This window comes from Pleurodeles waltl, chromosome 7 (genome assembly GCF_031143425.1).
Source record: "Pleurodeles waltl isolate 20211129_DDA chromosome 7, aPleWal1.hap1.20221129, whole genome shotgun sequence".
Taxonomy (NCBI): Eukaryota; Metazoa; Chordata; class Amphibia; order Caudata; family Salamandridae; genus Pleurodeles; species Pleurodeles waltl.
This window is the reverse complement of record NC_090446.1, coordinates 621,855,531-621,871,329: the sequence shown is the minus strand read 5'-3', so window position 1 is coordinate 621,871,329 and position 15,799 is coordinate 621,855,531. Positions and strand designations below refer to the sequence as shown.

At 51.1% G+C, this 15,799-nt stretch overlaps 1 long non-coding RNA gene across 1 annotated transcript in view; it reads right to left on the bottom strand.

Annotated features, from left to right (window-relative positions):
- Nucleotides 1-15,799, bottom strand: part of LOC138247289 (uncharacterized) — a 784,382-nt gene that overhangs the window by 571,259 nt on the left and 197,324 nt on the right. Inside the window, exon 4 of the long non-coding RNA XR_011194412.1 lies at nt 9,837-9,854. This is a non-coding gene — a long non-coding RNA (uncharacterized lncRNA). The remainder of the gene's footprint in view (nt 1-9,836; nt 9,855-15,799) is intronic.

Below are 15,799 nucleotides of genomic sequence, written 5' to 3'. Positions count from 1 at the left end.
AGGACAACAGGGAAGCTGGGAGGACTGCTGTGCGACAGGGGGAGGACAGGCCCAGGGAACCCACTCTCCACGAGGCACTTGCAGGGATCCTGGGAGCATTCCACCATTCCCAGGAGACCTTGGGCCAGATACTGGCCAAGCTGCAGGAGACCCAGCGGCTGCAGGAGGGACAGTACCTGGGGAACAGGGAGGACCTCAAACACATCCACATCATCCTGTTCACCATTGCAGGGGTGCTGGCTGACATGGGCAACACCATGAGGGAGGCAGTGGCACACCAAGCGGCCCCTGACACTAGCCACACCAAAGAACAGCCCTCCACCTCCGCCGGCGCTAGTGGACAGGAGGCCCCGCCACTGGAACAACAGACCACCAGCACCCTACCCCCTGCAGAAGAAGAACCACCCCGCAAACAGTCAGAAGCCAGACAGAAGCCAGAGAATATTGCCAAGACCCCCACCAGGAAATAAGACTCTCCTGATTGTCACCCTTGTGTCCCACTCTGTTACCTTGTCCACCTTGATCTGCCATTGCTCCCCTTCCTATGCCCCATTGGACAATGCACCTGTGGTACAAAGAGACTGGACTCTAACTGGACATTCCACCACCATCACCCCAGCAAATTGCACATCCCCCTCAACCTCTAGGCACTTAACTAAACTCCCTCTGTCAATTGATTGAAATATGTATTAGTTCAACAATCTGTAAACATTGCAATTCATATGTACAGTTATATATACAATGGAATGATCTGTAGTGGGCAGCAGTAAACACACCAGGAGCCAGATTGGGGCACAGAGATCTGAAAATAGAGATGCCAAAGGGTACAGTAAGTGGCCATGGACATAGTGAAATCATGCTGCCATGTCCAATGTCCAACAGAAAACTGCAATGTAAAGTGAAGTTACAGGCCCTCATTACAACCCTGGCGGTCCAAGACCGCCAGGGCTGTTGTGACGGAAGCACCGCCAACAGGCTGGCGGTGCTTCCGAGGTCATTACGAATGCGCCAGTTGGGCCGCAGTCGCACCGCCACATTTGCCCCGGCGGTAATAATCCGCCTGGGCAGCGCTGCCCAGGGGATTACGAGTCCCCGACCGCCAGCCTTTTCCTGGCAGTTTTAACCGCCAGGAAAAGGCTGGCGGTACGGGGAGTGCAGGGGCCCCCCCTTTTCCTGGCGGTTTTAACCGCCAGGAAAAGGCTGGCGGTATGGGGAGTCGTGGGGCCCCTGGGGGCCCCTGCACTGCCCATTGCAGGGGCCCCTTGACAGGGCCCGTTCAGCTTTTCACTGTCTGCTATGCAGACAGTGAAAAGCCCGACGGGTACAACTGCACCCGTCACACGGCCGCAACACCGCCGGCTCCATTCGGAGCAGGCTCCCATGTTGCGGCCCACATCCCGCTTGCCCGGCGGGTGGAAACTCGGTTTCCGCCCGCCGGCCCAGCGGGGATGTCAAAATAGGCACAGCAGGAGTGCGGCCGTATTGGCGGCCGCACAGCAGGAGTGCGGCCGCATTGGTTACAACTTGGCGGGCGGCAACCCACAGTGTACCTGTGTGTCCCTGGAAGTACTGTTGTATGAGAGAACTTCTGTTGTCCACATCTTCATCCTCTGCCTCCTCCTCCTCACTGTCCACAGGCTCCACCGCTGCCTCAAGACCATCTACAGGCTCTTCCTCCTGCACAAAAAGCACCTGACGTCTCAAGGCCAGGTTGTGCAACATGCAACATGCAATGATGATCTGGCACACCTTCTTGGGTGAGTAGTACAGGGATCCACCAGTCAGATGGAGGCACCTGAACCTGGCCTTCAAGAGGCCGAAGAGTCTTTTAATTATCCTCCTTGTTCACCCATGTTTCTCATTGTAACATTCCTCTGCACTTGTCCTGACATTCCTCACTGGGGTAAGTAGCCATGAGAGGTTGGGGTAACCAGAGTCACCTGCAAATATTGAGGGATACCTGTTAGCCTCACACTCTCCCTTAGGGACAACCCCATACCCATACACCAAACAGATACTGGGTGGGGACCTTGCGCTCACCTATTAGCCACACCCGGTGCCTCTGGAGTTGAGCCATCACATATGGGATGCTTCTATTCCTCAAGATAAAGGTGTCATGCACAGAGACAGGATACATGGCATTCACATGGGAGATGTACTGGTCCACCAAACACACCATCTGTACATTTAGAGAGTGATAGCTTTTTTCTATTCCTGAACACTTGTTCATTTCTCCGGAGGGGGGACAAATGCTACATGGGTACCATCAATGGCACCAATGATGTTGGGGATATGTCCCAGGGCATAAAGGTCTGTTTTCACCATGGCCAGAAACTCCACCTGGGGGAATACGATGTAGCTGCACATGTGTTTCAGCAGGGCAGACAACACTCTGGTCAACACGTTGGAGAACATTGGCTGAGACATCCCTGATGCCATGGCCACTGTTGTTTGGAAGGAACCACTTGTCAGGAAATGGAGCACTCACAGGACCTGCACTAGAAGAGGGATACCTGTGGGGTGGCGGACAGCTGAAATCAGTTCTGGCTCCAATTGGGCACACAGTTCTTGGATTGTGGCCCGATCAAGTCTGTAGGTTAGGCTAATGTGCCTGTCCTCCATAGTTGCCAGGTCCATAAGGGGTCTGTACACGGGGGGATGCCTCCATCTCCTATTCATCCTCAGCGGTTGAACTCTAGGGTGGAAAACTGTGAGCAGAGGGTCATATTCACACATATGTTGCAATACACATTCATTTCTTCCTTTACAGAAACAGTATGTGAATTTGAAATCAGTTGATGCGCCAATGTCTGCTGTGACGCAGTTAGGTGTCATGGCCTGTGCCCCTCTGAAATGGCAGCTGCCTGACCTCTGAGGAGAGACAAGTGGAAATGAGGTAATTCCGCTGGCGTTGTGCGCCGTTGCGTTTGGCGGTCGATGACCGCCGCGCAACTTCGCATTGATTATCATTGAGCCCTATGGGTTCCAGGAGCCAATAGCGATGTACGCCTGCGGTGATGGTACGCACCGCCGCGGACGTGACCACCATTTTCTCACTGTTCAATCACTTGCTACCTGACCTTCAACAGGAGAGGACCTATACTGCAAGCACTGCTGTGACCTGTGTCTGGAAGCGACAATGGATCGAGTGTCTGTGGAAAGGGCCCCCACCTTCACTTCGGAGGAGTTGGAGAGACTGGTGGATGAGGTCCTACCCCAGTATACTTCACTTTATGGTCCACCAGTCAAACAGGTGAGTACACTGTGAGCATGATGCGTGGGCCATGAATGTATGGAGTGCTGTGTGTGTATGCCTCGCGTAGAGGGGGGCTGAGGGGTCCTGGGTAGAGTGCTGCATGTCTGGTGGTCAATGTCTGTGCAGAGGGGATGGGAGGGATATTGTGGGACTTGAGTGTAACAGTCCGGACTGTCTTACTAATCCGTTTTTTCAATGCATATTTCCCTGCAGTTCAGCGCCCATTAGAAAAAGGGTATTTGGCATGCCGTCACCAAGGATTTGCGAACCCTGGGGGTCTTTGACAGGCGGAGCACCCACTGCCGCAAACGGTGGGAGAACCTGCGCCGCTGGGCAAGGAAGACGGTGGAGGCACCGCTGGGGCTGGCCTCCCAATGAGGAAGATGCCCATCGTACCCTGAGCCCCCTGATGTTCTGCATCCTGGCGGTGGCCTATCCAGAGTTGGATGGGCACTTGAAGGCATCACAGAAGCCACAAGGGGGTGAGTACAGATTCAGAATCATGACTTTCCACCTGTTAAGGTTTTACCTTGGTGGGGGATGTGGGCTGTGGGTGCCCCTAGGCCAGGGCGAACTGGGAGGGTAGGTCCCTTGTTGGGCAGGCTCTGAAGCACTCCAACCCCAATAGCATTAGTGGGCATCTACTATTGGGCAGGGTCCTGTGGTTTCAGGTGTGCAGCTCATGGTGTAAGGCATTGTACCCCAGGGGCTGGTGACTAGCTGTGTAACTGGTAGTGCATGGCCAAGTGCATAGGACAGCTCCCTGTGTGTTGTGTGTGGCAATGGTAGTGGTGTGGATGGCATTGACCAAGTTTATCCTCTGTCTCTCCCCCCTTTTTGTTTTGTCACCCTGTCCTTGTGTGCATTAGCATCATCTGGTGGAGGAGCTGAGGCACCGGCGACGGAGGGAGCTGCATCCCACATGGGCCTGGAGGCCGAATTCACAGACAGTAAAGGCACCAGTTGGACAGAGGGCGAGGGGAGCACCACGACAGCGACAGGAGGGGACACTACAGACCAAGACTCCTCCTCTGATAGAAGCTCCCTGGCGGTGGCGGACACCTCCGTGCCCACCCCAACAACAGGTACAGCCTCGCCCCCCCTATCAGCACTGCCCTCCCAGCAGTCCCTCAGTGTGTTTCCCGTGCCCACTCACCCAGGAGGGTGGGCATCTCCTTCGCCCCAGGCACCTCAGGCCCTGCCCCAGTCAGTCCTGCTGCCCTGAGTGAGGAGGCTATTGACTTCCAGAGATCCCTCACTGTTGGGCAGTCAACCATTCTGAATGCAATCCAGGGAGTCGAGAGGCATTTGCAACAAACAAATGCATACCTGGAAGGCATTCACTCTGGTGTGGCGGCCCAACAGAGATCATTTCAGGCTCTGGCCTCCACAACGGGTGGCAACCATGGTCCCTGTCTCCAGCCTCCCACCTCCAACTTCCACTACCCAGTCCCAATCCCGTCAACCCCAGACTATCCCAAGCACACCTTCAGACCAGCATTCACCCAAATCAACACACAGAAGTGGCTCAGGCAAACACAAGCACCACAAATCATCCCACAGGCACTCACCCAAGCACCATCCAGAAACAGACACTCCAACATCCACTGCCTACACTGTGTCCCCCTTCTCCTCATCATCCACCTCCCTCCCAGTAGCGTCTCCACTCACACCTGCATGCACTACATCCTCATCCACTACCTCCATCACCAGCATGCCTATCACCACACGGCCCTCACAGGCAGTCACCACCCTCACATCCATGCACACGTCCCCTGTGCTCTCTCCCACTGTGTCTATGACCACTCCTGCCAAAGTGCACAAATGCAAACACACACCCACCCAACAGCCATCCACCTCACAACAGCATTCAGCTTATGCACCTGCACCCAAACATAGCAGACTGACACCTCCTAAAACCACTCCTTCTTCCTCCACTTCCAAACCTTCACCCTCTTCCCACCCCAGTGTCCCTAAGAAGCTTTTTCTTCCCAACATTTACCTCTTCCCTACCCCTGCCCCCATCCTACACCTGGGTGGCCAGAACCCAGCCCAGCACCTCAGCCACCAAGTCCCCGTCCGCTGTGGTTTCTGGAGCTCTGAGAGGCTCTAAGGAGGCACCTGTCAGCCCAGCCAGTGTGCCACCAACACCTGCCAAGGACAAGAAGGTTCCGCCACCAAGAAAGGGCAAAAAGGGGAGAGCATCCAGCAAGGAGAAGGAGGCACAACCAGCCATCACGACAAAGGCAATGACTCCAGCTGGCAGAAGCAAGGAGGCACCACCATCTGCCAAGGGCAGGAAAGGGCACAGAACACCAGCCAGGGCACTTCAGCCATCCGAGCAGCATCGCCACCTGCACCACGATCTGCACCATGGCCAGCACCGCCACCTGCACCTCGGCCACCACCGCCAGCTGCCCCACAGCCAGCACCGCTACCTGCACTGCCGCAAGCAGCTCCGCCACCAGCAGCAGCCGTCCGAGGCTGCAGGGGAAGGGCTGGAGCCTACCCCCTCCACTGGCAGCACCGCCAGCTGCACCGCGGCCACCACCGCCACCTGCACTGTCACAAGCACAGCCACAAGTACCACTGCCACCAGCAGCCCCAGTGGGCAGCCGTCCGAGGCTGCAGGGGTAGCGGTGGAGCCTGCCCCCGCCACTGGCAGTACCTCCACCTGCACCGGCACTGCAACCACTGTATAGCCATCCCTGTCGACGGATGGACTGTAGTCATGCATCCATGGTGTGTCATGCATCCTGCCCACAGAAAATCGTGAGGATCTGACTTCCAGGTGAGTGACTGTGACCTTGCACACCCCATGTGCTGCATCACTGAGCACCAAGCCCCCTCCAGAACCAGTGGAAGAAGGCATCCACTCACCCTATTGTTGGCAGGGTGAAGCACACTGGACACCAACCCCCCTCCAGAAACAGTGGAAGAAGGCATCCACTCACCCTATCCTTGACAGGATGAAGCACACTGGGCACCAAGCCCCCTCCAGAACTAGTGGATAACCGGCACCCACTAGAGAGACTGTGGCCTTGCACTCCCCAGGACCAAGCAGTGGGCAAACCACCCACTTGAGATACTGTGGCTTTGCAATCCCCAGGACCAAGCAGTGGGCAAACCACCCACTTGAGAGACTGTGGCTTTGCACTCCCCGGGACCAAGCAGTGGGCAAACCACCCACTTGAAAGACTGTGGCTTGGCACTCCCCAGGAGCAAGCAGTGGGCAAACCACCCACTTGGGACTGTGGCTTTGCACTCCCCAGGACATCACTGTGGGCATAGAGTCCCCTCCAGGAGCAGTGCCGTTGTCCCATCTTCCGGCTGAGGTGCCCCCCCCGTCCCCCTGAGGTGCCTGTGTGTTTTCGACCTGATGCCCCTGCAGTGTTCTCTCCATATTGAGGCAGGATTTAAGTGTGGGCTTGGCCTTGGTATTTAGGCCCAATGGGCCACGGAAATTTTGAGTGGACATTGTCATGCCTTTTGTACATATTGTATATTTTGGAAATACTGTTTTTGAATTATTAACATATTTCTAACTATTTCTAAAATAACACTCATTTGACTCAATTACTTTTGTCCTTGAGTTATTCCAGAGGGTTATGGGGTTTATATGTAATTTTTTTGCATGTGTTTGTGTGAATAGTGTTGGAGGTGAGGGTGGGCATGCGGGTGTTGCGTGTGTGTGTCACTCTCTTCCCCCCCTCCCCTGTGTGCTAGGTTCAGTACTCACCGTGGTCGTCGTCGCCGCCATTGGTACTACTGGTATATGAGCAGAAACACCAGAACAGAGAAGACCTGCAGCACGGCCTGCGTGGCGTCCTAGTTCTTCCTTGAGTGTCGAGAGTAGAGTGGTTTCCCTTCAAAGTACTGTTTCCGCCGTGCTTTCGATGGCGTTGGTACCGCCCCGGAAAAGCTGGCGAATGGGAGGGTTGTAATGAGGTGGGTGGTACATTGTCTTCCGCCTGGCTGTTGGCGGTTACTGCTGCACTGTTTGTTGCTACCGCCGTGGCAGTCGGTGTGTTAAAGAGGCTGTATCTGTTGGCGGTTTCCGCCATGGTCATGATTCCATTTTTATTACTGCCAGCCTGTTGTCAGTATTACCGCCGCTTTAACATCAAACGCCAGGGTTGTAATGAGGGCCACAGTCTTGCTTCCCATTATTTGAAGATCTCACATCTATCACGCAGGATAGAGCTATCGAGAGATTAGATGGCATCTTTGTGTCATGAGGCATTACTATGATTTTGAAATCTGACAATGGTCCATCTTTTATTAGCTGAGAATTCAGAGATTTCCTCCATCTGCTTAATGTGAAGCATCAGAGAAGCACACTTTTTTGGCCATGGGCTAATGACCTCATTGAACGTTTCATGAGTACATTAAAGAAAGGTGTTCAGCATGCTGCATTAGAGAAGCTCAACCTCAAGACTTTCTTGAACTACACTCTACGAGCTTACCGTTCAACTCCCCACTCCATCACAGTTGAAATCCTTGTAACACTGATGTTCTGGAGAGCCATAATGGCACAGTTGCCTCAATGGACCAACATCAGATCCAAAACTGAAGCTGAGATACATACAACTGACTCAAGTCATAAGACTGAGTGCTTGTGCATCAGTTATGACGTTAATCTGATGCTCCTTTTGATGCCAAGCCATTTCAAGTTGTAACCAGGAAAGGGTACATGGTAACAGCCCAACATCCAGGAAAATCTATCATGTGAGATTCCTCTCACTTCAAACAGATGAATCTATCTATCTTTCTATGTATCTATCTATCTATGTATCTATCTATCTATCTATCTATCTATCTATCTATCTATCTATCTATCTATCTATCTATCTATCATTTATATATCTATCTATCTATCTATCTATCTATCCTTGTTTTTATTTAAAATATGCAGACTTGAATACATTTATTATTTCACTAGGACCTGTGAAATATGGAATGTACACCCTGGGCCCCAAGAGAGATTTGATTTTCTCCATGATTATGCCAGTCTCAAACCACTCAGTAAAGGTGTTCTGTTGACCACTGTTTAAGGAATGTTTTATTCATGAAAGTATAACAAGACCTGAGAATTATAATTGTAATCAGTTTCCATTCATATATGTAACTTAATGAGAAAAAGCTCTCAATCTCGCCTTTATATAGACAGGAGGTATAATTAACAAATTAAGTGGCACATTTAAGGAAAGTGGTGCTGCACTTTCCTTGCACCCCCTAGCATCCCCCTACAGCCACCATGTGTGCTCCGTATCTAAGATACGGCGCACCACGGTGTGGGGTAGGGGGCAGTAGCATAATTTTCTATTGTCGCTAATGAGGTTCTCTGCAGGAGGAGCGCCAAAATACTGGTGCTACTCCTGCAGAGTACATACAGACCCAATATGAATAATGGAAACTCCCTTTTAACACCTGCTGTGAGCAGGCATTTCAAACTGCCGTAAAAATTGACGCAAGGAAATCTCTTAGATTTCCTTGCACCAATATTTCAGCCTCCCTAATGGGAGAACGCCCCCTTTACATACATTATGCCTGGCGCAGGCATAATGTAGCGCAAAGGGTTACAAAGAGGGCCAATGCATGCATTGCGCCACTTTGTAAATATGGCGTGAGGATTTTGGCCTCGTTGGGCCACATTAGAGTCAAAACAATTACGCTAATGTGATTGAAAGTGGTGCTAGGGGCTTATAAATATGCCCCTAAATGCTGTAAGTCTTCACATTCTACAGCCTAGAAACATAGGGCTAGACATATGAATCCTTCTTGAAGTCACAATTGGCCAGATTGACTGAATCAGGCCATCTGTGACTACAAAAATACCTTTTGGTGTACACAAAACACAAATTGCAATTCAGTAACACATTACCAAAACTCATTTTGGGCTGCAACAAAAGTCATATTTAAAAAGGGAGGGGCCAATTCACAAAAGTACCTCAAGTCTAACTTTGGACCTGTAGTTTAGGTCTAGACCTGAAGTCTAAAGTTAGACTTCAGGTCTAAACTTAGATTTTAGGTCTTAGTTTACCTTTGTGAATCAGGCCTGGAGTGTTTAGGGAATCCATTCTAATTACTGATTTACAATTGTATGCATTAATGTTTTGCAACAAAATTCCAGTTGCAAAACACTCATCTTTTACCAACTGGTGAATGATTGTTGTACTGCGTTTACAATTTTAAGAATGCTGAAAAAATAACTTTTAAGAGAAAACAGTGGCCCAGTGGACAGGTGCCTACCCTTAAAAATGTTGCTTACAGCTTTAATTTTGTTTTAGAACACATCCCATTTTCGGGTTGCATTTTTATTTAAAAGCACTCACAGATATGGTGGTTCTTCTGACCTCAGAAGAGCACTATTTATGACCTTATTCCCTGTGGTGGACTCACATTCACAGCAATAAAAAACTCAATGTCTCACTCTATATATTTATGGAAATACATTCATAAAGTGTGTTTAGAGCTCAATAAGAATATACTTGGTTTTAGGCAGTCAGCAAACTTCATGTATACATATTTTCTCACTGATTAGGAAGCATTTTTCACATGGATCTAAAGCTGGACTTACCGCAAGTGGAACATCGCCCTAAATTAATAAAGGTAGAATTGATACATTTTAGGTTCACTTTTTTTCAAAGAACATAGGACACGGAAGACAGAAAGCATAATCACAGTTCCACCAAACACAATTACAGTCATGAAGGAAATTCAGGAATAATAGAAACAGGAATAAGGTCTGTTTTGATGTCTTAGATTTTATGACTGCTTCCCTTTATTACATTTTCATGTGTTTCTTTTGTGGCAATAATTAATTTCTTATAATTTTACCGACTTGTGTCAACTTTAATTGAACATGCAATATGACTTTGGAGTATAAACTTTATTTGTAATTATTGAATACAAAATAACGCACTCATTCCTTAATACAGATCTCAATATTTTATTTGAATTGATGTAGGCTTTTACGCTCTTGATCTGAGGAACATTCTAATCAGTTAATGAGTCCCATAGCCATTGGCTGGGATTTTGTGAACCGACCTAGTAGTTCATAGGCGGTTTGCATAAACAGAATTGATTCAGAATAAGTTGGTCTGCAATTTGTGTCATATTTTCTTGTCTTTTTTTCTAGCGAAAACTAACCAGTGTGTTCAAGTATTTCAGTTTCAGTGTTTTCAATAGATATTTCCATGTTAAGAAAAAAAGAGAAACACAACACAAGAAAACGTTTAAACAAATATGGCAGAAGTGGATTGGGTCTGGTCGACACTTACCTTTGGACTTAGAAGACATTTAGAAGAAAATGTTCTAGGAAGGTGTCTGAGGAGGGGGCTCCATCGTTGGAGACCAAGAGCCAGACATATGAAACTTTTTTGCACTCTCAAACCGTGCAAATCGCAAAATTCATCCATTTACGAGTGCAAAAACGTGGTCTGTGATGCATGAAAGGCATTCGCAGACCAAAAATAAGAAATTGCAAAAATTGCAATTTTTTATTTTTTTTTGCGTTACGACCTGGTTTTGCGAGTCGCATTTTGTGATTCGGTATTTCCAGTAGGAAATTGCGAGGTGCAAATTGCGAGTCGCAAAGAGATGCATCAAAAAATTGCAAATTGCGATTTTTCGCAGAATGGCATTTTGCACATGCAAAATACCACTAAGTGAAACCAGGTGGTAACCAGGTGTAACCTATATGAAGAGGCCCAGAATGCCTCCTACTCTTTTCCACAATGGCTGCACTCTACGTAATGGAGAGGAGGATGAGGATCTTGGCAGGTTTGAGGAGAGGGAGGAGGAGACAGGAGCGCATTTTCAGAGTGCACATTACACTTTTTAAACTGACAGAGGAGGAAATATATATAAGAGGTATAGGTGGAACTCAGCCATGATATTTGATCTGATAGCTGAGCTACAACCCATACTGCAGCGCAGAACACTAATGACTCACAGCATACCCACCCATGTGCAGGTATTATGCTCCCTCCCCCTACTTGCCTACTACATCCCACAGAGCACCCTCTCCAGATTTTTCAATGCATTTATCAACGCCATGCTGAGCAAACTACACCAGTATATCAGATTCCCCCAGACCCCACCGGAAATACAGCAGACAAAAATTGAATTTTACCAGATAGCACAGTTCCCCCACGTCCTAGGTGCCATAGATGGGACACATGTGGCAATCTGTCCACCATCAGCACAGAGTATGTGTACCGCAACCGGAAATACCGACATTCAATGAATATACAGGTGATTTGCAATGCTTCCTACATCGTAACTGATCTCGTGGCCAGGTACCCAGGGAGCACACATGATCGTACATCTTTCGTCACATTGGCATACACAGAAGACTGCTAGCTGGGGAGTTTGGTGAAGGATATCTACTAGGTATTGTCCCTCTATACAATGGCGCATTGATGGCGTGCCAATGTCAGATGGCCCACTTCTTATCATTTCATCTGTCCCTTCCAGGAGACAGTGCCTACGCAGTGCACACCTACATGATGATGCCCTACTTCAATCCTGCAACACCTGCTGAACGGAGATACAATGGAGCACACAGGGCAACCCGCAATGTGGTGGAGTGCACATTTGGACTGCTGAAGAGTCGCTTCCGGTGCCTCCACAAAAGTGGAGGGGCACTACAGAACAGTCCAGAGACAACATGTAGAATAGTGGCTACTTCTGCTATCTTGCACAATATAGCTACCACCAGGGACATACCTGTAGAAATATGTGATACTGAATCTGATGAGGATGATGATCCCATACCACCCCTACAGCCAGCAGACAGGACCAGTGCAGCAGAGGGAAGGCAAAGGCGTGCTGACATCACATACAACCATTTCAGTATGTAAGTATGAATTACACAAATCGTCTGACAACTGTACCTGTAGTGAAATAAATGTATTACCTTAAGTCAGGTAATGTTAGTTTGACGAATTGCAAAAAAAAGGTTAAGTGAAAAAATAGAAACAATGAAGGACCTGAGTAATGCACTATTACGTCATAGTGAAAACATAAGTCCACTGGCAGCTACAGTCATTTTTTGCGGCCACGCACACCACTCAGGTGTCCAGTTACCTCACTGGCACCTCTATTGTCCGCTTTAGTGGCAGTGCTGTGCCTGGCACTGCGCCCTCTGGTGTCCAATGCTGATACAGCTACACTGCTGAGGCTGGAACTGTCCTCAGTGTCCCCCAGTGCAAGCTCACTAGGAGTGGCTGACCTCTGTCCCATTATCTTGTCGATCACATTGGTGATCTGTACCAGTCCGTTCGCAACATCCCTGCTGCTGTGTGCTGCCTCCACTTGTGCTGCCACTGCACAACGGACAATCAATGACATTGTATTAGCCACCCTGTTCACACAAAACCACAGTCTCTCAAGTCTCTCAAGTGGGTGGTTTGCCTACTGCTTGGTCCTGGGGAGTGCAAAGCAACAGTCTCTCAAGTGGATGGTTTGCCCACTGCTTGGTCCTGGGGAGTGCAAAACCACAGTCTCTCAAGTCTCTCAAGTGGGTGGTTTGCCCACTGCTTGGTCCTTGGGAGCGCAAAGCCACAGTCTCTCAAGTCTCTCAAGTGGGTGGCTTGCCCACTGCTTGGTCCTGGGGAGAGCAAAGCCACAGTCTCTCAAGTGGGTGACATGTTTCACTGGTTCTGGAGGGGGCTTTGTGCCCAGTGTGCTTCATCCTGCCAAGGATGGGGTGAGTGGATGCCTTTCTCCACTGGTTCTGGAGGGGCCTTTGTTCCCGGTGTGCTTCATCATGCCAAGGATAGGGTGAGTGGATGCCTTTCTCCACTGGTTCTGGAGGGGGCTTTGTGCCCAGTGTGCTTCATCCTGCCAAGGATAGGGTGAGTGGATGCCTTTCTCCACTGGTTTTGGAGGGGGCTTGGTGCCCAGTGATGCAGCACATGGGGGGTGCCAGGTCACAGTCCCTCACCTGGGTGTCAGAGCCACGAGATTTGCAGTGGCCAGGATGCAGGATAGTTCATGGACGGAGGGCTACAGTCCATCCGTTGGCAGCTATGGCTGAACAGTGTTGGTAGCGCCAGTGCTGGTGGTGGTGCTGCCAGTGGTGGGGGGAGGCTCAAGCCTTTTCTCCTGCAGCTTCGGACAGCTGCCCATTGGGGCTGCTGCTACTAGCAGTGGAACTAGTGTCAGCAGTGCAGCTCACGGTGCTTGTGGCAGTGCAGGTGGCGGTGCTGGCCGCGGGGCAGGTGCTGGTGCTGCCAGTGGTGGAGGGAGGATCTAGCCCTTCTCCTGCAGCCTCGGATGGCTACCCACTGGGGCTGCTGCTACTGACATTAGTGGTGCTTGCAACTGTGCTTGCGGCGGTACAGGTGGCGGTGCTGACCACGGTGCAGGTGCCGGTGCTGGCGGTTGTGCTGGTAGCTACCAGGCCTTCACCTGCAGGCTCAGACGGCTGACGTGGCTTGGCTGGTGTTTTGTGCCCCTTCCTGCCCTTGGCAGATCATTGTGTCACCTTGGGTCTGGCAGCTGGAGTCTTTGAGGTGGCCTTGCTGGGTGGTTGTGGCTCCTTCCCCTTGCTGGATGCTGTCCCCTTCTTCACCTTGCCAGGTGACGGAATGTTCTTGCCCTTGGCAGGGGTTGGTGGCACACTGGCTGGGCTGTCGGGCGCCCCCTTTGAGCCTCTGACAGCTGCAGACACCACAGCAGACATGGATTTGGTGGCTGAGGTACTGGGCTGGGTTTTGGCCACCCTGGCCCGAGGTGAAGGACGGGGGGGTAGGGAAGAGGTCAAAGTTTGCTAGGAAGAGCTTCTTAGGGACATTGGGGTGGGAAGAGGGTGAAGGTTTGGGAGTGGAGGAAGAGGGAGTGGTAGTAGGAGGTTTCAGTCTGCTGTGTTTGGGTGCTGGTGCATGAGCTGGATGCTGTTATGAGGTGGATGGCTGTGGGGTGTGTGTGTGCTTGCATTTGTGTACTTTGGGAGGAGGGGTCACAGACACAGAGGGTGAGGACACAGGGGACGTGTGCATGTATGTGGGGGTGGTGACTGCCAGTGACGGGTGTGTAGTGATGTGCGTGCTGGTGACTATGTAGTGCATGCAGGTGTGAGTGGAGATGCAACTGAGAGGAAGGTGGACGACGAGGAGGGGGGGACACAGTGGAGGCAGTGGATGTTGATGTGTCTGCATGGGGATGGTGCTTGTGTGAGTGCCTGTGAGATGAAGTGTGGTGCTTGTGTTTGCCTGAGCCACTTCTGTGTGTTGATTTGGGTGAGTGCTGGTCTGAAGGTGTGCTTGGGATAGGCTGGGGTTGAGGGGATTGGGACTGGGTAGAGGAAGTTGGAGGAAGAGGCTGGATACAGGGACAATGGCTGCCATCAGTGCGGAGGCCAGAGCCTGAAATGCTCTCTGTTGGGCCGCCACGCCAGAGTGAATGCCCTCCAGATATGCATTTGTTTGTTTGCAAATGCCTCTCGACACCCTGGATGGCATTCAGAATGGTTGACTGCCCAACAGTGAGGGACCTCAAGAGGTCAATAGCCTCCTCACTCAGGGTAGCAGGGCTGACTGGGGCAGGGGCTTAGGTGCCTGGGGCGAAGGAGATGCCCACTCTCCTGGGTGAGCGGGCACAGTAAACACGCTGAGGGGCTGCTGGGGGGTGGTGCTGGTGGGGGGGGGGTTGGCTGTACCTGTTGTTGGGGTGAGCACAGAGATGTCCTCCACCGCCAGGGAGCTTCCATCGGAGGAGGAGTCGCTCTCTGTAGTGTCCCCTCCTGTCTCCGTTGTGGTGCCCCCCTCACCCTCTGTCCCACTGGTGCCCTCACCCTCAGTGGATTCAGCCTCTAGACCCATGTGCGATGCAGCTCCCTGCCTCTGCTCCTCCGCCAGATGATGCTAATGCACACAACGACAGGGTGACAAAACAAAAAGGGGGGAGGGACAGAGGATACACTTGTTCAATGCCAGCAACACCACTACCGTTGGCGTACACAAAACATAGGGAGCAGCCCTATGCACTAGGCCATGCACCACCAGTTACAAAGATAGTCACCAGCCAATTGGGTACCTAGCATAACGCCATCAGCTACAAACCTGAAACAAACAAGGCCCTGACCAGTAGGAGATGCACACTAACACCAGTGGGGTTAGAGTGCTTCAGAGCCTGCCCAAAAAAGGGACCTACCCTACCATGTTCGTCCTGGCCTAGGGGCACCCAAAGTCCACATCCCCACCCAGGTAAAACCTTAACATGTGCAAAGTCATGATTCTTAAAATGTACTCACCCCCTTGTGGCTGCTGTGATGCACTCAAGCGCCCATCCAACTCCGGATAGGCCAAGGCCAGGATGCGGATCATCAAGGGGATCAGGGTACGAGGGGCACCCCTTCCTCGTTGTGAGGCCAGCCCCAGCTGGGCCTCCATCGTCCTCCTTGCCCAGCGGCGCAGGTCCTCCCACAGTTTGCGGCAGTGGGTGCTCTGCCTGTCAAAGACCCCCAGGGTACGCACCTCCTTGGTGATGGCACGCCAAATACCCTTTTTCTGATGGGCGCTGATCTGCAGGTAA